The 23,420-nt window shown below is 34.4% G+C and overlaps 1 long non-coding RNA gene across 2 annotated transcripts in view; it reads right to left on the reverse strand.

Annotated features, from left to right (window-relative positions):
- LOC130542604 (uncharacterized) overlaps nucleotides 1-22,731 on the reverse strand; it is a 218,479-nt gene extending 195,748 nt beyond the window's left edge. For both annotated transcript variants that reach the window (XR_008957271.1, XR_008957272.1), the window contains exons 1-2: nucleotides 22,260-22,731; nucleotides 3,587-3,641 (exon numbers count right to left, since the gene is read on the reverse strand). This is a non-coding gene — a long non-coding RNA (uncharacterized LOC130542604). The remainder of the gene's footprint in view (nucleotides 1-3,586; nucleotides 3,642-22,259) is intronic.
- Between the last annotated feature and the right edge of the window lie 689 nt (nucleotides 22,732-23,420).

Below are 23,420 nucleotides of genomic sequence, written 5' to 3' on the forward strand. Positions count from 1 at the left end.
GGTACTCTCATCACATACAAATACACCAAAGTAAGGAGATGATATGTTAATTAGCTTGACTGTATGACTTTAGTAATCATTTTGCATGGACATGTATATAAAATCATCATGTTGAACACTTCAAATAAATATAATTTTTAGTTTAAAAAGGAAAAAGAAAGAAACTAGGTAGTACACAAAGGAAGAATGAGACATGATCCTTGCCCCCAAGAATTAAAATGAAAGGGTGAACGCTTATTCACTGATGGCCAAAGGACAGATGGACTATAGAATTAAGTGTAAACTGTAAAGTAAAAAATTAGGGTATTTCTGTTTTTTTCTTTTCAGTAATAAACAATGACTGAAAAAAAAATAATAAAAAGATTTACAACTCAAATGAGCAGAAATTATTTGCATATTTAAGTTTCCTATAGTAAATCTTCTAAGAAAAGGGATGAGAAGAACCTCTTTGGTGAAGGTGTCTAGATTTTGTAAAGGCAGGGATGAGAGGAAAGTCAGCCGGACAAAGAAGAAAAGTCTGACTTTAGTTTAATTAAACTGAGGGAAATATTAAGGCAGCCTTGATGAATATATAGTCTTTCAAGCAAGCATTTTATATGATAGATATACATATATATACCTAGTATATATATGTATGTATGTATATATATCTATACACACACACAATGGAATTTTATTCAGTCATAAAAAAATGAAACCTTGCCATTTGCAACAACATGGAGGGAGCTAGAGAGTAAATGAAGTAAGTCAGAGAAAGATAAATACCATATGATTTCACTCATATGTGGAATTTAAGAAATGAAACAAATGAGCAAAAGAAAGAAAAAAAAAAGAGAGAGGCAAACCAAGAAACAGACTTTTAACTATAGAGAACAACCTGATGGTTAAAGGGTGGTGATGGGTAAAATAGGTCATGGGGATTAAGAAATGCACTTGCTGTAATGAGCACCGAATGTTATATGGAAGTGTTGAAGCACTATATTGTACACCTGAAACTAATATTATACTGTATGTTAACTAACTGGAATATATATTTAAAAAAAGGAAAAAAATTAAAAATTTTAAAAATGTATCCACCATTATAAAGAGTTAAGTTAAACAAAATTTATTTTTTGCAATCTTAAACGTATGAGGAATCTTAGAGGCTGACCAGTATACCATTTACTATCATCACACTCACTGGTGAAAGATTCAATACATTCTACTTAATATCAAGAAAAAGACAAAAGTTTTATGTTCTCACCACATGTATATAATAGTTTATTGAAAATTTAAGCCAGTGTAATAAGGCAAGAGAAAGAAATAAAAGTCATGCAAATTGTACAGAAGGAAGTAAAACACTCCTTACTAGGTTAGGGTTACGATTTTACTTCCACAAAAAAATCCATAAAGCCAATCAATGCATTTAGCATGATAGCAAACTTAGATCAATAATAATTCATTAACTGTATAACCATATACTAGAAATGAACAATGAGAAAATATTTTTGAAAGCTTCGTTCACAATATCATTAAAATGGATATAGAAATAAATTTAAGAGAAGATGTGCAAAATATGTACAATGTAAATTATCAAATACTACAAATCATATTTAAAGAAGAATAAATGGAGAAACATACTGTGATTATGGAACTAAAAATTGCTATGATGGCAAACCTCTCAAATTTTTTCTAAGAGTGTAGGGTAATACCATCCTAAAAGGTTTTTTGGTATTAATTAAAAATCGCACGTTAAGATTTATATGAAAAGGTAAACGATATAAAAGAGCTAAACAATTTAGAAAATGAAGATCAAATCTGGAAGTCTCAGACATATTGATTTCAAGAATTATTATAAAGATACAGTAATCGAAGCAATGTGGTACTGACACAGGTTAACACGTAGATCAATGAAAAGCACTGGAGCATCCCAAAAGAGGTCTAACATGGTCTACTGATGTTCAAAAAAGTCTCTGAAGTAATCCCACGAGGGAAAGGAGCACTGGAAATGTTTTTTGTGTAAATATATAAATCCCTGAATCATAGCCACTGAAGATTTTGGATGTGCAGGTCCAAATTGAAGCACCCAAAAATCTGGATTTTTTTTTTTTTTTTCAATGGCATACTATCAAGAAACCCCACCTCTTTGGGGAGAGTGGGAGACAAAAAGCTGAGGCTTAGTCAAAGCAATAAGCTTTGTGAATGACAATGCACAAGGATGGCAGGAAAATGGCATATTTTAAAGAGTGAGCTCTGTTACCCAGTCTCCTGAGGACAATGCCTAACACCCTTCACAGCTTATTCCTACTATTCTTTATGCCTCACCGCACCCTAACCCCGAATACACACAAGAAATATCCACAAATACACTCCCATTAGATGGGTCCTGGAAAGTTCAAGAGTTATCCATATTGTGACGGCAGAAACTGAGTTTCAACTTGTTACCTATTCTTCCTTTCCTGGAAAGTTCAAGAGTTATCCATATTGTGACTGCAGAAACTGAGTTTCAACTTGTTACCTATTCTTCCCTACCATCTTCCTTAGACGGTTACAGTTAGTCTCCTACTTTCCTGTTTCCACATTTACCCCATTACTGTTTACTCTCTGCATATCAACACTTAGATTAGTGAAATAGTCTCCTCACATATCTAAACCAATCCTTCTCAAAAGCATTTCAGATCATGTTACTTTCCTCAAAATCCTTCGAAGGCTTTTATCTCACCCAAGCTAAAACACAAACTCCTTACGTTGAACTTGGAGGCCTTTACATGACTTTCCCCTACTCCCTGCTTCCAAGACCCTACACCACATTGTTTTCTATCCTTCATCTAAATTTTCTGTTATTCCTCCAACTTTGACAGGATGTTTCATTTGTTTTTCCTTCTAGAAGGAACTTTTTTTCTTTTTTCACTGCTATATTCAAAGCATTTTGTACAGTGCCTGGAAGTAGTAGACAATCAGAATCTACTTGTAGACTGGATAACTGAATAAACAAGAAGAAACTTTTAATTACATATTTGCATAGTATGGCTCTTTACATTACTGTTAATGGGAAAATTCATAGGGAGAGATTGTTTTTTAAAAGATTGTTTTTTAAAGAGTAATGATCATTTAATTTAAAACATGATAGTTTATCTTGATAACTGGTTAAAATACTTTAATAAATTAGCTAAAAATTATTTTATTTAAAAGCTTTGTCTCACTTTAGATAGAAATCTGAAATTGCACATGGTTATAAAATATTTAAAATGTCTTCTACTGACATTCAATTGTAAAGTTTCAGGGTAGGTTTTGTTTTAACTTTAAAAATTCAAAAGATGTGAGTACTGCAATGGAGTGTAAAGTGACACATTCAATTCCCATCAGACTTCAATCTTACAGATCATAGCTGTAGGGCATTTTTATTAACTTAGGCTTGAATACATCTCTTCTGTTGGTTTTAGTCTTTGTGAAAGTTTCTAATTTCATAAGAAAGTAAACCTTTCAGTATTAAAGTGAGTAGACAATATGATCTCTATCAATCCCTCAGGTAAGATATTTCTCAAGTTTCTGAATAATTATGACCTTGGAGATGATAAGAAAACTGACAGAATTTATGGGAACTTACAGTTTTTAGAGTCTTGTACCCTTGGTCTGGTCCCATGTCCCCATAGCAAATCTGCCTGTGATGGGAATGAAGATTAAACATGTCCTATATTAGACAATAGTCCTGCTAGTCTCATCCAAATAACAATGAAATAAAAGAATAATGGCCAATTCTTAGGACAGTTTTAGCACATAAATATTAATATTGTAACTTCATATTTAATAGAAAATATTAAATTCATAAATTTTATAAATATTTTTATACATACTAAATCAATTAGATTTCTGTTATATACTTCCTAATATTTGTAGCAAGCATTCAAGGAGCAGACAAGTAAAAAAGGATTAACTTACACAAACACACACACACATATCCACACATATATGTAGATAATATGTATATATACATATATTTATAAAGCAAAAATCTCAATTTATTGAGGTATAAATATGATTTGATCTTATTTTTTCAATAACAGTTATCACTTATGCTCCATTGGGCCACTTTTTTTTTCCTGATAAATAGTATGAAATTGATATCTTTATTGGTATCTCAGTCTGCTTCTGAAACTGCTATGTAATTTTAATTATTCATACTTTAGTTTATTGTGATAAGACTTAGTGCCTTTTTATTTTTTTTTATATTTATTTTTTTTAAGATTTTATTTATTCATTTGACAGAGATAGAGACAGCCAGCGAGAGCGGGAACACAAGCAGGGGGAGTGGGAGAGGAAGAAGCAGGCTCCCAGCGGAGGAGGCTGATGTGGGGCTCGATCCCAGAATGCCAGGATCACGCCCTGAGCCAAAGGCAGATGCTTAATGACTGAGCCACCCAGGCGCCCCTTAGTGCCTTTTTAAAACATCAACACAATATCATCTTTTCATTCTTCCCATAAAGGCTAGATACAGTTCTGAGGAGGAGAGTGGAAACATGCTTTACCACTCCTCTGTCTACTTGCTCCTCAGTTATTCTGAAAGCAAAAAGAGTTTGTTTATAGTTTGTCTGTTTTCCCAACACAGCTATCTTTAATCATGTGTTGACTGACTGCTTCTATGTACAGCATTAGTTTAGAACTTGTTTTCTCTATATGACAGGCTTACAAAATCTGGCCCTCCCATTAGGATGAACTGATTTCTGGCAGGCCACAAGAAGCTTTCCATGCACAGGTAACAACAGTGTAGTGGATACGCCTAGGGCTCAACTACTTACTGATATGCATGGTCACTTTCGTTGCCTTTGGAATCCAGGCTCTCTTTAACTGGTCTGTGACTAGAGGTATGATTATGGAAGCCTCAGGCAAAACCATTGAAAACTAATAAACCTACCCTAATGTCAGTATAACCCTCAGAGAAACTATGTTTTATGAAAGAGAAACTATGTATCTTTCAGCCATCAAACATTTGCAATGCTGGCAGCTCTGCTAGGACTCTCTCGGCTCAGTTCCTCTGTCCTTATTTTTCCATACATTAACATTTTTTTAGACCAATGATCAGCACTAGTACCCTGTCTGCCATTAGGAGCTATTTGGTACATATTAGGCAGTTGAGAATGAAAGAAATTAGACATAGAATCCCATCCTAAGGAGCGGACAGGATAAGGGATCATTTCTACTGAATGATTTCTGTAAAATCCAAACCACTAACAGAAGATCTTCTTACTATCTAAATTGATCCTATATTTTTGGATATAATATTAGTTTTATTTCTTTAGGTTCTGTCATAGAGAATTTAATCATTTGTTCTCATTATATTATGTCAACACTATAACCTCTTTACTTTTATAATCTCTCAGGGAACACAATATTTTAAATGCTAGCTGAATCCTGTTTTACCAATACAAATAAAAAATACCTGTCTAAAAAAATAAATTTATGGAAACAAGGATCTGTACATTAGAACAAGTTGCCCTATGATTTAGTAAACACTATGACCATCAGAGCATCCATACAACTCCTGAATAATGGATTCTATAAAATGGAAACTTGCTCTGTGTAAAAAAAAGGGCTTACGTTAGGTATAAGATTCTATTATTCTATTATTTCCATGAAATTTTATTATTTCATTTACTTCATGCATGCTACTTCTAAATTAAAGTAATTAAAGCGGAAAAATTTTGACAGAGCAATGGTTTTCCTGGTACATGAAGATTTAGGTATTAATTGACAGAGAAAAGAAAACTAAGAACATTAAGTTTAAAAAAAATTAAACATACTTGGCAGGGTTTGGCTCTCTCTAGATCTCAGTGGAAATCATGTGTTCTCAAAACAAAAACAAAAAAAACAGGGGCGCTTGGGTGGCTCAGCTGGTTAAGCATCTGCCTTTAGGTCAGGTCATGGTCCTTGGGTCCTGGGATTCAGCCCAGGGTTGGGCTCCCTGCTCAGAGGGGAGTCTGCTTCTCCCTGGCCCTCTGCCCCTCCCCACTGCTTGTGTTCTCTCTCTCTCTCTCTCAAGTAAATAAATAAAATCTTTATAAATATATGAATGAATGAATGAATGAATGAATGAAACAAAGAAAGAACACATAACACTTGCACTATTCTATAAAGTCATAAAGCTTGAAAATAAGAAAGAGGAAAGATAAGGTTTATAAATACTTCAATTCAGTGGCCTTCAAACTTTCATGCTCACAAATTCCTAAAAGAATTTTGAAAACATTCACACATTTTTAGGTTGGCACAAAGTTTGTTATAACTTTAAATAAATGCAAAGAGTGTATTTTTTTAAAGATTTATTTATTCATTCATTTATTTGAGGGGAGAGGCACAGAGGGAGAGAATCCTCAAGCGGACTCCCCATGGAGCATGGAGCCCAATGTAGGGCTCAATCCCACAAGCCAGGCATGAGATATGACCTGAACTGAAACCAAGAGTCAGATGCTTAACCAACTGAGCCACCCAGGCACCCCTACAAAGGGTGTAATTTTTGACATGTTATAAATATTGACATTTAAAAATAAAACATCATTCTTTTCAGGTATCCAGTAAATTATAAATACAATAGAATATAAAAGTAAACATACACATAAAATTTTTTAAAGAACTATAATGAAATAACCATGTACCTATTATTTCTGTCTTTTGGTGCAGTTTAAAAGTAATGATAACAAAAATCTGTATTATACTCTGTGACCTTACATTGATGTTACATGTAGTAACTACACTGACTAGCTTTCCGCAAATTTCAAAAGTAATACAAGTATTTACTTTAAAAGGTTTATATAAAAAACAATTGTTACTAATCATCACTTACCCGTAAAAAATTATCCATTTCAAAATGAATGTTTTCCCTAAATACATTCATATTCAGGGAAAATGTGTCTAAAAATAAATTTAGATCAGTATTCCTGTTTTTTAATCAATCACATTTATTCTTTTCCATTGAACTACGCCTCCCTACTAAGAAACTCTTAAGACATTCAGAACTTTGCTTTCCACCTCTAGACACGTGATGGCTGAATCAGTTATCTACTGTCATATGCATAACAGACAATCCGAAAATATCAGTGGCATACTGCAAGAAGTTTACTCACTCATGTGAGGATCAGCTGAGCTTGGCTGGGGCGACTAGGGTGACCATGACCTACATCCATTCTATGTGTCTCTCATTCAATAAAGACTTCTCACCAGGAATGTGTGCAGGTAACTTAACTTCAAGGAAATAAGAATTTGAGGGTATAACCAACCTGACTGAGTTTGAACTAAATGAAGATCCAATTATTATGCCAGGAAAGATATCAGCTGGCCTATGGCACTCAATCTGGTGAAACAGTTACTGCAGTTATCAGATGTGATTATCTGGTGAATGAAGTGACAGCTGCTCTGAGACAGTACAAAAGGGATTGATACTGTAAAGGCTTTGGGGTGAAATGATAAAGCAAAAAAAAAAAATCAATCTCAATACTACACTGAGAACTCAGGACGAGTTGAATGCAAGATAATGTAACGGAGTTTCTATATGTCCTTCAAAAAGATCTCTTCTCTCCTTTATACCCATGAATTCGTGGTATCTGAGCCAATGGCACTCAATGAATATTTGCTGAACTGGATCACCACCTTTTCTATTAGGTTCTAACACCTAAACTTTCCAGGCCCAAATCTTAATTATCTATTTCTCAAAATTCTCTCAAAAGAATGTTTCCAACAGAAGATACACTATTGGTGTCAATTAGAAGTCAGAAGAGCCTTTTTACTATTTTGAAGTCTTCTGGACACTGACTTAACATGCAAAATGAGGTGTTATGATTGCTAGTGGCATTACTATCCACACTTCCAAGAGAATATAATGGTTGTTGCTACATATCTAGACAGTGAGGAGTAAGGTAAAACTCACAGTCTATTTTAGGATGCTTTTAGAATATTTCACAGAAAAAAAATAGAAATAATTTAACAACAAAATAGTGGCAGAACTATCGATGTTTCAGATCCATTAGGAATAAAATTTTGTTTCCTTTGCCTCTGGAGACATATCCAGAAAGAAGTTGCTAAGGCTGAGGTCAAAGAGGTTGCTGTCTGGGTTCTTCTCTAGGAATTTGATGGTTTCTTGTCTCACATTTAAGTCTTTCATCCATTTTGAATTCATTTTTTGTATATGATGTAAGAAAGTGGTCCAGTTTCATTCCTCTGCATATTGCTGTCTAGTTCCCTCAACACTATTTGTTGAAGAGACTGTCTTTTTCCCATCAATATTCTTTCCTGCTTTGTTGAAGATTAGTTGACCATTTGGTTGTGGGTCCATTTCTGGGTTTTCTAGTCTGTCCTTTTGATTTATGTGTCTATTTTTGTGCCAGTACCACACTTTCTTGATCACTGCAGTTCTGTAACATAGCCTGAAATCCAGAATTGTGATGCTTCCAGCTTTGCTTTTCAAGATTGCTTTGGATATTCGGGTTTTTTTGTGGTTCTTTACAAAATTTAGGATTGTTTGTTCTAGCTCTGTGAAAAATGCTGGTGGTATTTTGATAAGCGCTCTATTAAATGTGTAGATTTCTTTGGGTAGTATAGACATTTTAACAATATTTTTTCTTCTAATCCAGGAGCATGGAACGTTTTTCCATTTCTTTGTGTCCTCTTCAATTACTTTCATAAGTATTCTATAGTTTTCAGATAAGAGATCTTTTACCTCTTTGGTTAGGTTTATTCCTAGGTACCTTATGGATTTTAGTGCAGTTGTAAATGGGATCAATTCCTTGATTTCCCTGTCTGCTGCTTCATTATGGGTGTTTAGAAATGCAATATTTCTATACATTGATTTTGTAGCCTGTGACTTTACTGAACTCATGTATCAGCTCTAGCAATTTTTTAGTGGATTCTTTCAGGTTTTCTACATAGGGTATCATGTCATTATTAGGACTTCATCCATATAAAAATCTTCTGCACAGTGAAGGAAACAATCAACAAAACTGAAAGGCAGACTACAGAATGGGAGAAGATTATTTGCAAATGACATATCTGATAAATGGTAGTATCCACAATCTATAAATAACTTATTAAACTCAACACCCAAAAAACAAATAATCCAGTTAAGAAATGGGCAGAAGACATGAGTAGACATTTCTCCAAAGAAGACACATGCATAGCTAACAGACACATGAAAAGATGCTCAGCATCACTCATCATCAGAGAAAAACAAGTCAAAACTATAACGAGATTATCACCTCACAGCTGTCAAAATAGCTAAAATTAACAACACAGGAAACAATAGATGTTGATGAGGGTGTGGAGAAAGGCAAACCCTCTTACACTGCTGGTGAGAATGCACCGGTGCAGACACTCCTGAAAACAGTATGGAGGTTCCTCAAAAAGTTAAAAATAGAAATACCCTATGATTCAGCAACTGCACTACTGGTATTTACCCAAAGGATACAAAAATTCAGATTCAAGGGGGTACATGTACCCTGATGTTTATAGCAGCATTATCAGTAATGGCCAAACTATGATGTCCAAATGTCCATCTCACTCTTTCTCCTGATAACCCACTAGCAAAATATTTGCTTCCTGTCTCAATGAACTTATCCTTTGCTGGCTTAGACATTTTAATTCCAAAGGGAGAACTATTTTTATCAGGAGATATAACAGTAATTTTACTGAACTGGAAATTAAGACTGTTGCCTGGCCACTTTAGGGTCCTCATCCCTCTGAAATAATAGGGCAAAAGAAAGGCAGCTACCATAGCAGCTGGGGTGATTGATCCTGGCTATTGAGGAGAAACTGGACTGCTGTTCCAGAATAGTGATAAAAGACAGTAGTATGTCTGGATATAGCAGATCCCTTTGGGTGTCTTTTACTATCACCATGCCCTGTGATTGAAGTCACTGGAAAACTAAAAAAATGCAATGAAGGAAGGACTACTGAGGACCCAGATCCTTTGGGATCATTTTATTGGTTATGTTTCACTTTGGAGAACTATGGATGAAATGTTTATGTTAGTACTTGCATTTCTTTTTTTTTTTTTAATTTTCCTTTTTTATAATTATGAACCCATCATAAATACCCTTAGTTGATACCTCTGAATGCTTTATTTTTACATATTTATTCACTCTATGTATCTGCTAAAACTAGATGCACTTAACACAACCCTTTTCCTCTCAGAGTTTCTGGGATACAATGATCTGCCAATTGAGTTAAATCCATGATCATCTATTTTCAGGGACTGATGACAGAAAATAGTTCTTTTATATTCTGTATTAGTAATTTACTAGAATTAAAAAGTTCTGTTAACTTTTTACTATAATGTTAATTACAGTTAAGTGTAGGGGGCTATACTTAATCCCACATATGTGTGTGTGTAATGCACAATCTCGCCTCCTTAAAAAATCAGCAAGCAAGAAGTAACTGTGCACCCAACGAAAACTTAAATTTTATTATATACACTTTCCTATCGAGGCTCTATTTCCTTTTCTTATATTTTGTTCTCATTTTAATTCATTTTATCAAAGAAGAAATTAGAAAATTCACTTTTATTTTAAAATTTTTGTGATTATATCTTAATTTTACTCTTGTTTTTTTATGCTAAGAAAAAAAGAACTTATTTCTCTGAAAAGCAAAACAAAACAAAACAACTCTGCTTTCATTTCTATGGTGTATAACTATAGAATTTGTAGTAATTACCAAAATTTTATAACGTATTCCATATGGTCTACTTTGAGAACATGGAATAGACAGCATAACTAATAATTTATATGTATGCATATGTTATCAGTCAGGGTTGTATCAGAGAAAGAGAACCAGTACATTACAGGGAGAAGAAGAGAGAGAAAGGGCACAAGAAGAGTGAGAGGGGGAGAGAGGGAGAGATAGAGAGAGGTGGGCTGTGAGGAAAAGGAGAAAGAACAGAGAGAAGGATTCATTGCACGGAATTAGTTTATGTGATTGTGGTGGCTAGACGATTCTGAATAACTTATGACAGGTCACAGAAGGGCAGGCTGGAAACAGGCAGGAGCTGAGACTACAGTCCAAAGTGAAATTTCTTCTTCGGGGAAATCTTATTTCTCCTCTTAGGTCATCTAAACTGATTAGATCGTGCCCGTCCAGATTATTCAATATAATCTTATTTCCTCTAAATCAACTGGTTTTAGATGTTAATCACATGTACAAAATACCTTTACATAATAACTGGATATTCCAGCCTGAATGAGTTGACAGATGAAACTGAACATCACAGCACATATGTATTTTATACTAATTAATTTAACAATATTTAGAGAGCTCCTATGCTTATTTTAAGCATTGTGGATAATAAGGTAAGGTAGTCAGACAAGGAAATAGCAATTTATAAAGCTTCTTCTTTAGTAGAAAACATGCAGTAACTGTTAAGGTTATTTCAGGTAATGATAAGCGTTACAAAGAAAATAAGTCAGGACATCTGGATAGAGATAGACAGGCAGAACAGGGGTACTTCCAAACTTTTATGTCAGAAAAAGACCTCTCTGAGGAGATCACATTTGTGCTGACATCTTCTTAAAAGGAAGAAATAAGATCCTACAAGCCAAAAGAAAAAGTATATAAGGCTCTTAAGATGGGTAGGAGTTTGAAAGGCTGGGGAAAATTGAGAGGAAATGAGGTCATTTCTGTTGGGCAAAGATCAGATAGTTAAAATTCAATGGAAGCTGCGCATATTATTTTAATTTAGCTGCAAGGTGGTTTTTAATCCATTGGAGAATTCTAACCAAATGCACAGCATATTCCAATTTACATTTTAAAAGAGTACACTATTGCTCTTCAGAGAATGGTTGATCACAGCAACAATTTAAGAGATAACAATATCATAAAATGGTAACTTGGAATAACAAGACAACAGTTCAGATGGAAAGACAAGAGGGAGATAGACTGAACTTTAATTCTGCTTGAACAATGGGTTCAGGGCATACCATTTACCAAGATGAAAAAGGAGAAATATGGCAAAAGAAACAGCTTTGGAAGGATGAGGACAACCAATGAATCAGTTTTTGTGATGTTGATTTTGATTGAGATTTTGATTAGACAGTTCATTGGTGATTCTGATTCTATGTGTATTCTGATAAAAGGGCACTGTTTGCAGACTGTTACAATTGTCCTATGAATCAAGATCTCTTGATTCACTGTAGTGTCTTCCCACATTGACCCCAGCATTGCTCGGTTAATTCCCTTGCTCAAGTGGACATTGATGAACATGTTCCAAAAAGAGGCTTGGAAAGTGCAATGGGCTTATTATCTCATTCTACTTCAAGTCTAACATATGAATAACTGCAGGCTAGGCTACTGGGGGAAAATGTGGAGACAGGAGCTTTCCAAACTGAATCTTCCTTAATTCTCATGCCCAACTAGAAAACGCCACAAACGGTACTGCGTAAGTTATCTCAGGTAAAATTTTCAGAAGAACTACACAACTTAGACAAGCCCCAAAATCAGACTCATAGCATCAGGACCATATTAAGTAGTTAATATATTACTAACACTGTGCTAGACCTGCCTCAGGAAACAATCAGTCTACATACTCTATGAAACACGAAATAACTGGAAGATAACTCCCTGTGATTTAAAAAAAATAAAAAATAAAAACAAAGGACTTGAAAAAAGAAAAGGACTGTGACAACACCAAATGCTATTGAGGATGTGGGGCAACTGAAACTCTCATTCGTTGCTGGTAGAAATGCAAATGGTATAGCCACTTCAGAAGACAGTTTGCTGTTTCTTACAAAACTAAACATAATCTTAACCCATGACAATCACACTCTTTGAGCATTTACCTAATGGAGTTGAAAACTTACGTCTACACAAAAACCTGCACATCCACGTTTATAGCATTTTTGTTCACAATTGTCAAAACTCAAAAACAACCATTTTTCTTTCAGTAGGCAAATGGATAAGTAAACTACTGTATAGCTAGACAATAGAATATCACTAAGCACTAAAAATAAATGAGCTATCAAGCTGTGAATAGATAGGGAGGTATATGAATATAAATTACTAAGTAGAAGAAGTCAGAATGAAAAGTCTGCGTCCAACTATATGTCATTCTGTAAAAAGTAAAACTATGGAGGCAGTAAAAAGATCAGAAGTTGCCAGGGATTAGAAGGAAGTAAGGATGACTAGGTGGCACACAGAAGATTTTTAAAACAGTAAATTTATGTTTTGTGATACTATACTGATGGGCATATGTCATTACACATTTGTCAAAACCTACAGAAAGCACAATACCAAAAATGAACAAGAATGTAGACTGCGCACTTGAAGTAATAATGATATGTCAATGTAGGGTCATCAATTTTAACAAATGTACTACTCTGTTGAAAACTGTTAATAATGGGGGAGGCTATGCATATGTTAGGGCAGGAGACACATGATAATTCTCTGTTCTTTCTACTCATTTTACCATGAAACAAAACCACTTAAAATATAGTCTATTAATAAGAAAAATACATCATTTTTAGAGAATACGGTTACTAGCACTGAGAACTGCATCTTGGTAAGCAAATATGTTAACTAAAATTGATCAGATAAACTACAAATACTTACTTTTACTTATGGGCCAAAGGTTTACACCAACTCAGTGCATTAAAAAAACTGTTGACAATTTAATATGTGATAAGATGACATTTACAAAGATATTTAAAAGGAAGCAGAAGCAAAAATATTGCTTAGTCTTCTAAATATTTATGACATCATTTATTGCTTTTCTATGAATATAATCAGAATACTTAATCTTTCACTATGTTTGTAATAAATAAAATGATTTTCTTGTATACAGATGTTATAACTTGATCCATGTACTTTAACTACAGATCCACACTGAAGTAACAACTTGCTTCAAATTTATAGGGTGGGAAGACAGGCTTATTCAGGTATCATTTACAAAGAGTGAATCGACCCTTCACACTGTAGAATTCTATGCTTTGAAAAATGTATATAATCATATAACCTTCACCAAACTCAAAATGTAGAACAGTTCCATCCTTCTCCAAAGTTCCTCCTTGCCCCTTTGTAGATAACGACTTTTCTCCCCTTTCCACCCCACATACTTTCCCTAATAACTTAGGCTTTTATTTTTGGGGGAAGAAAAGTCTGGGGATAAAGGAGGAATGCTCAGTCTTTCTTGCAGTGGTAACCACTCTCTCCTGCAAGCTTCACCACCTAGGGAGTCTTTCTCTGAATTTCTTCCCTGCCCACAACATTTCTTGCGAGTACCTAGTGGCAATCCTGGGTGAAGAGACTGCCAAAATGTTTTAACTTCACTTGTGCCTGTGGTTCCAGAGTTCATCTGTTAGCTCACACTCTGCCATTAGCAAATTGCTTAAGTTTAGCTGAATTCTTCTTACCTGCTTCTATGATGCCCTACATCCCTTCTACGGTGCCCTGTATTCCTTCCTCTCGTGCTCTGTCACATGAATCAGGGCTCCAGTTCTGTCTCTCTTTGGTGGCAATAAATTTTCCCATAGAATCCAGGCTGCTTGGTTGCCATGTGATTCCAATTCTCTAATGGGTTAAAAACAGTTTTATCTAGCTTTTTTTTTTTTTTTTTTTTGCTATAATTATGGGACCAATGCTGTTTCTAAATTCTTGCATTCTAGGTGGAATACAACACCCTTCTTGATTTGAATTTAATATACTGTATCAACACTCTGTGAGTTTCAAAGATTATATTATCTTCTTTAAATAAATTATAGAATTATCCTGACCATTTTTTATCTTTCAAACATAATGCCTGAACATTTTATTAAATGAAAGCTATGTATTATAAATTCATCTATTGCTCATTTATCTTCAAATATGCAATTATCCAAACATTACTGGATCACAACATATATGATAACCATAAATGTAATGTAACCTAATGTATCAATTTTAACTCAGAAAACTTCTTAGGTAGGCAGTATAACAAGTGGTTAAGGACATAATCTTTGGTAGAAAGTAACATTTTTCCCAAAGGCTCTCCCATTTTTCTAGGTATGTGACCTTAGTTTCTTAAACTTTCCAAAGCAAAAAAAAAAAGGTATAATAATAAACATAAGTCAAAGTAATGGAAAGACTGGACTAGATGAGCTATGTAAAATATTTTACATATAACCTATACATATAATTCTCACCATATATTTGTTACCATTTTCATTATCTTCTTTTTTTTTTTTTAAGATTTTATTTTTTATTTATTTGAAGAGATAGAGACAGCCAGCGAGAGAGGGAACACAAGCAGGGGGAGTGGGAGAGGAAGAAGCAGGCTCATAGCAGAGGAGCCTGATGTGGGGCTCGATCCCAGAACGCTGGGATCACGCCCTGAGCCAAAGGCAGACGCTTAACGACTGAGCCACCCAGGCGCCCCCTATTTTCATTATCTTCTTAATCATCATAATCATGAGAGCAGTGATCTGACACCATATAATTAAAAAAAATTGGCATAAACACTATCTGAAGAAAAATTAAAATGTTACCAGTTTTATTCTTGTTGGACAATGTGGACCATTGTTACCTGCCATTCATAGAAGACATATCACATTTCAAGTCTACTGAATTATAACAAAAATAATACTGGTTATGTAAAATATTATATGCATTTTCCAAAATTATTCCAACCAATTTTTAAAAATAATCATGTTGAATTCTCAAGATTCTTGAGTCTCAAGAGAACTCTGGAAAGAAAAACAAAAAGACAGAAAGATGGATGGATGAACAGAAGGAAGGATGGGAAGGAGGGAGGAGGAAAGGAAAGGGAAAAGAAAAGAAAAGACAAGACAGATATTATGAGCTAGATAACAATGAATAACCAAAGCTAATTTAGTCTTATTTATGTTAATAGACTGAATTATGTGCCCCCCCCCCATTCACATGTTGAACACCTAACTTCCAACCCAATATGACTGTATTTAGAGATAGGGTCTGTGAGAAGGTGATAAAGGTTAAATGAAGTCATGGGGGAGCAAGGTCTTAATCAGATAGGTCTGGTGCCTTAAATGATAAAGATGACAAAGCAACAACAGAGCTCACTCTCTTTAGCATGTGAGGACATAATGAGAAGGCAACCATCAAGCCAGGAAGAGAGTTCTCATCAGAAACTGACCATACTGACATCTTGAATTTTAACTTCTGAGGTTTAAGAAGTGTGAGAAATACATTTCTGTTGTTTAAGCCACCCAGTTCATAGCATTTGTTATGGCAGACAGGGCAGACTAGTGCAGTACACACAGTAGAGAAATTGAAGCCAAATAAATGGAATAATTTTTAATATGATAATGCAATTACAGATTTTATTCCTGAAGAAAAGTTATATAGAGAAGAAAAATAAAGAATTTTAAAACTGTGTGATAGATGACTATTGGATATTTTGCAGAAAAATCAAACATTTTATTATTTAACCCTTGTTTTCAGAAGATAACCTACCATCACTCTTTAATACAACTCACAGATATATGGCTATAAATAGGATTATTTTGGCATTTTCACATACCTCCATTTAAAATGTTAACTCATGAGATCTACAGATCTATTAAAATTAAAATCTGTAGGTTCAGTTTCCACTATCAATTATATACCTGAAATTATAATAGGCATTAAAACAATTACTTCAAAAAGGTGAAATTCCAATTAAATACTTATCTATGTGAAAATATTACTTAACTGGGAGTAGATCCAAAGATTATGTTAGTATAAAAAAATGCTATTGCAGCCAACCAGCATCAGCTAATTATTAATAAATGTATTCATTTCAGTATGTAAATTTTAAACTCCTTCATTCTATAAAAGTAATGTTAAAAATGATCAGAGAAAGAAAATATAACATAATCAATTATCATAAATAATTTATAAATTATACTTTCCTCAGTCATTAAAATGTTCTCTGTTCTAGACATTTTCCCCCAGAGCATGGAAACAAAAAGGACTTTCTAATTGGTCTTTAAATAATCAGAATATAAATGAATTGTTCATATTATTCCTTGAAGATTCTAATTAACCCCTACATCGGGCTCTCTGCTCAGCCGAGAGTCTGCTTCTCCCTCTCCCTCTCCCTCTATGCTCTCTCTCTTGCTTAATCTCTCTAAGTAAATAAATAAAAATCTTTAAAAAAAAGATTATTGGGATATGTTGTTTATAAGTTTACAATAGACTGTGACTGTAGACATTGAACTGTAAAAGTTCCTTTCCTATTACCACAACAGCGCAGGTCAAAAATTTAAATCAAACTAAAATTTATTAATAAGAAATAATGAGGAAAATTAGAAAATAATTTATGATAAATGAAAACAAAAAAAACAACAAACCAAAACTTACTGGATGCAGCAAAATCAGTACTCAGAGGGAAATTTTTGGCTGCAAATTCCTCTATTAAAAAAGGAGAAGGGGACACGTGGGTGGCTCAGTCAGTTAAGAGTCTGACTGGCTCAGGTCATGATCTCAGGGTCTTGGGATCAAGCCTCACGTGGTGGTGCTCCATGCTCAGTGGGGAATCTGCTTCTCCCTCTTCCTCTGCCCTCCCCCTGCTCGTGCTCTCTCTCTGTCTCTCTCAAATAATAAATAAAATATTTGTTTTATTTATTCATTTTTTTATTATGCTCACTTAGCCAGCATATAGCACATCATAAGTTTTGAAAGTCTTAAATCAGTGACCAAGCTCTCTACCTTAGGAAACTGGAAAAAGAAGAAAAACCTAAATCCAAAGCAAAACAGAAATTAATAAAGTTAAAATAATTTGAATAGATGAAAAAGTCTGAGTACTAATATTCTTAGAAATTAAATGAAATCCAAAATAGATTTGTCTAATGGAAATCTTAGTATGAATCCTGCACTCATTAATATCCATTCTGGGACTCAAGGTTGTCAGATGTAGGCAAAATTAAACTTACACACAGTGCTTCATGACTGACTTGCTAGAGCTCTCCCCTAGCCTCCAACACAAAGTATCAGAAAGTGCCATCCTTTGGTCACTGAATGTTGTCACCAAAACAGATGAGACACTGAGCTGGCACATTCTAAACATTTAGAAATTTTATCTATTAGCAACTATGAAGTTCAAAATAAAAAACATCGATTAGTATATAGTCAACATCCAAGACTAAGCAATTGGATGGGAGATTCATTGAAGTCAGTATCCTATATCTTTTGCCTATGAGGAGTTGGGAAGGTGATACCAAATTACTAGAGATATATAATCAATATCTTCCTTACTTGGTACTGAGAAGAATGGTTCTAAATATGTAAAGCTCCATGTCTCAGTCAAAATTTTGATAGTAAAATATCCAATAACAGAAGATTTGAAAGTTTTAAAGATATGGACATTTTTTAAATAATAAAAAAATAATATTTTTGGTTGAAAAGCACTTGTGTATATTTTGTATTTGATATATTTATAACGTGTAAATGAAAAAGGCTTATTTGGAGTAAAAGCATTATGAGTAATTTGAAATTTGTAACAGAAATAATTGATGTAGAATCATTTTAAGCTGAAATCTGAACAATGTTTTTCATGAATGTATTGAAATATGTGAAGAGATTCAATGCTTCCCTTATTTGTAAGATTATTTTATCAAATCTATTAGCAGTATTTAGTACCAGGAGGTTTTGTTAATTAAGTCAGAAATCTGAAATACTTAGAATGAAGTTGAGTTAATGAATGCATGTTTAAATGTTTTTAGGATATTTAACTAACTCAATATTTAAATGAGACTAAACACTCCTTAAAGACTTTTTAAACATAATAATTAAATCGTTTTAGGTTAATAAAATGGGAAATAATTTTGCAAACTTATATTTGAAAGGAAACTTTAGTTTTCCACTGCCCTGCGGTGTCTTTAGCTTAGGAAAGGTAGAAATATCTTGTGCTATCCCCTAAACATCATGATTTCCCTTTTTATTACAGCACTGAAAGTTACAGGATCACTCTTGTTCTGCTTACCACAAAAGAAGTTTAAGAGGCTGATGACAGAGTAAAATACTGGCAAGTGGCAAATTCTTATTCTAGGTTCTGTGATTTCAATTTTCATTCTCCAACATTAAGAGTGTTTTAAAAGTTTTGCCATATCAGGGCACCTGGGTGGCTCAGTCATTGAGCATCTGACTCTTGATTTTGGCTCATCTCAGGGTGGTAGGATTGAGCCCAGCATCGGGTTCTGCTTGGGATTCTCTCTCCCTTTCCCTCTGCCCCTCCCATCATGTTGCCCCCAACTCAAATAAATACATAAAATCTTTTTTTTTTAATTTTCCATATCTAGAAAGTAAAACTCTTGATTGAGCCTAAAAAAGTAACTAAATACTGTGGAAAAGGCCCTATCAAAACAGAAGAGAGAATCAAAATTAATAGCCTTTCAAATCCAGGATTCTGGCTCAAAAATTAACAAGAGCATGATGCCCCTAAAGATAAAGGAGACATTATCGAACAAAGAGGCAAAACAAATCAAACTGATAAAAGGATAATCAATTTTCAGGTCATTCCAAATTATGTCATTGATTTCAGCAAGGACAACTCTGGAAATTTTGGCCCTTCAGAATCCTAATACAGGATTCTTCACAAAATTCAGCAATGATCTTGTTGGAAACATACCAGGAGAGCTTAAGGGAATCAAATTTATCTTTAGTTGCTTGTATCTCTAAATCCAAATGATTCATTTTTTTTCCAGTGCAGCACTTAAAATTGAGCTTTTGATACTTAATGGGGCAAGCAAATCTATGCCAACTAGATTTCCTTTTAACTTTCCTTTCCCTTCTCAAATTGTCAAGGATCTAGGTATTCTAAACAATGATACATCATTCAGTTTTTAAAAACTATCTGCTTCTACACTCTACTTCTGATCAAAAGTTTTTTAAAGACGTTTTCTCAGTAAACATTCCAGTTATAATATTTTGTGGTTTTGGACTCTGTCATCTTTTGACACCCTGGTCTATAACATGTAATATCCACCTCTCCTTTGAAAGATTACCTCGTAATTTTTAAAAATGTGTTTACTCCTCCTATCAAAACAAAGTAAAGTCTGACATATTTTATCAAGAAATCTGTATAGACATATTGGTCTTCCAGATTGAAATCATTTACACTATTTCCATATTTACCAGACTACTGGAATAAAAGAAAATAGAAATGAGTTCTTTCTAAACACCATTTGTTCAAAATGTGTGTCAAGGTGAATCATAAGTGGCTTTAAAACATTCCCTTTACTCTATTGATCCTATAATGACTCCAAACAGAAATAAATCAATAAACCAATAAGTAACAAAGAAATCCTGAATGTATACAAATTTATGATAGGAAGCAGCATTAGATTACTCTCATCTAATCTATCAAGCTAAATAGCAACACATGTTCCTTATGGTACTGTTTCACGCTATTGCAAAGCCCATATAATTTGTACCCTTATGATTTAAGCCCCTATGAGTCAAGCTCTTATAACTCAGTCTGTAAACCATTCCCAGACAAAACCAAAACCTCTGCCATTAGCTATTCAAAGTAACTTTGTTCAGATTACAGAACAACATTAAGTACCCTTCCCCAGATCAGGATATTTCTCTTGAATGATATTGTAAGTACCCCACCAGTTTCTCACAGTAGAATGCCTAGACCTTAGGGTCTGAGAAAAGTCATCAAACTATGTAAAGTTACCCAAACCAAATAGCAATTCAGAAGAACAGACTTTGTTTTTTTCTGGTCAGAATGCAGCCATATAAATATAAACATGGTCAAAGAAACAGTCTGAGTTTGAATACTTTAAACAAAATCAATAACAAAAGTAATTACAAAGGGAGGTGACTCATTTAGGAGATGATCCAGCTATTCTTGGGTCAATTTGAAGGTGGTCTTTAGTACTTATAAGTGATTATATGTTAACTACTTTTAAACTCAAAAAATATATACAATAAAATCACCCCCAAAATTATATGGAGATGCAAACCAATTTTAAACTAAACACCTTTGCAATGATGTAGGCAGAATGGACAAAAAAAGAAACAGATTAGAAATAAAATTATATATAACCAAATTATAATTTTATAGTTACTCCTATTTAAGAATGTCTTGTAGACACTAGAAACTCATGAATGAAGTAATTATCTTAATTAGATGAAATGATAAACTGCTGAAATATGAACATATACATATAAATCCAAAAATATGAATACATACATACGTATTTACTTCTATATGTAAATATAGAATATGTATACATAACTCTGTATGTATTTAAGTACACAGATGTGTGTGTGTGTATGTGTGTGTGTGTGTGTGTATATATATATATATATATATATTTTTTTTTTTTTTTTTTTTTTTAACTTGCCCATAGGACCATATTTTCTTCTCATTCTTTCTTACTGGTTAGACTGTTCTCTCTCTTGATGTCCTGGCACAAACACTAATGTCCTAATTTCAGTTTCTTTCCAAAATATTGTATGAGACCTTTAATTGGTAAAAAAATAATTTTGCCTCCTACAAATAACAAATATTTTCTTATACAAGTGTATACATTAGATTTCCAGAGCTCGTTGTGTCCTGTTAACCTCATTCTGCTTTATTCCTCTTTATTTTGAGGCAAACCCCCAAACACCATTAAGAATAATTTTAGAAAGCTTACAATTCTGAGGACCTTGTCAAATTTGGAAAAGAATCTGCTGTTCTAAGTTGATTACGTTCAACGTGACTTAATACATATAATCCATGAGTTCTCTTTTGAAATAAATGACTTGTACCTAAATATAGTACAATGTCATCAATAACAAATGGAAAGTTAATGCTGGAGGTGAAGTCCCATCCTGGACATGGAATCACTGTTCATGTTACTTCAGTTTCGTGGAAACACATCCCCACTGTATTTCATCTTACATCAACTGATATATATGATCAGGGCATTATGCATGGGAGAAACCTCTTCTCAGGTCCTCAGCCTATAAATTGACTAATTATAGTTAGAATTTCTTTTTACCAACAATGGTACTTCTACTTCTGCAATGCTCTAAATGCAATAACTATACCGATAATAATGATACAGAGTGCCAGGAAAATCAATATCCGTCAGGATATACGGAGCCAAATATGCATTTAATATGCGTAACTACTACAATCCCAGATTTTCCTTTCCAACAATATAATAACTGGCTTCAGGACCACAACTGACCTGGATCTGCGGCAAAACCCTGACTGGAATTGCAGAAGCACTGTGTCACATCCATCCTAGGAGACACCAGCATGACTCCGTGTGGAGTGCACGGGCCCTAGAGAAACTTTTTCTTAAAAAAAGGGTACTCACCAGTGTTGAAATAATTTGTAGGCCCAAGCTGGAGCGGCTCCTGCAGGAGGTGTGACGTCAGCAAACTGAACTTACGACTTCCTGGAAGGGCTCCGCTCGACTAGAAACAGTATATTTAGTTAGAAAAATCTGCCAACGCCAAGCCAACTCTGGGTTCTATACTTATTTCCTTGTTTCTTTTCACTCCAAACAAGGTTGGCTGTGTTGGCCCCTGCCAGTCAGGTATTTTCTACTTTTCCTTTTCCTCAGTCTTCATTCTTTACCCTATAAAAGCTTCCTGCCTTTGCCTCATTTTTCAGTTCTCGTCAGGAAGTGTTAGTCTGTTTGCGTCACATAAATTGTCTTCTTTAATCAGTTCTTGACTTTTTGATGACGAGCAACGGGGTCCCAATCTGCATTTTACAGCCTGTAGGACTCAGGGTAAAGGATTCGCTCCTGCAGAGCTCTGGGCCTCCGACCCCGCTGAGCTCAAGCGTCTTCTCTGCATTACGGAAGCCTGAGTAGGCCAGAAATTTTAGCTTTGCTCCCTTGCGTGCAGCAATCTCGTCCAACCTTTATTTAGGGAACAACAACAGCAAAATGTTCTCAGAAAAGTTCTGCAGTCATGGAAAGGTTCTGGGTTTCTTAAAGTTAGCAAAATTGATCCGAGGCCCCAGAAAGCTTCCAGAGTTTCTTAAAGTTCCCAGAAAGGTTCTGTGGTTTCAGAGAGGTTCCTGTAGAGATACTGGGGCCTGCATGCTTGGCAGCCATTAGAGAACTCAAGAAGAAATTCCAGTGTCCGTAAAGGGTGGCAGCCACTGGGGGACTCACAAAGCCTGGAGGCCTAAGTCCACAGCATAAATTTCTGGGGACTTGGGGAAATAAATTAAGACAAAACTTCAGACTGTTTTGAACATCAAAACTAAAATCTAATCAAAAGCATTAGACTATTAAAAGCCATTAGGGTCTCTGTCACTATAAAGAAATCTTATGAAAGGAACTGTAGCTCTATTAATAATGAGAATATAAGGCCAAAGCAAAAAATTGGTGGGTTTTGTTCAAGCGCTTAAAAGCTGTTAGTGCACTTACAACCTAACTCTGACGCCTGAGCTAGATTAAGTTGGTCATAAAACAAGTTAGATAGACACTAGGTCACCCACCAATCTCAAGACAATTTCCATG

This window comes from Ursus arctos, unplaced genomic scaffold (genome assembly GCF_023065955.2).
Source record: "Ursus arctos isolate Adak ecotype North America unplaced genomic scaffold, UrsArc2.0 scaffold_10, whole genome shotgun sequence".
In the NCBI taxonomy this organism is placed as follows: Eukaryota; Metazoa; Chordata; class Mammalia; order Carnivora; family Ursidae; genus Ursus; species Ursus arctos.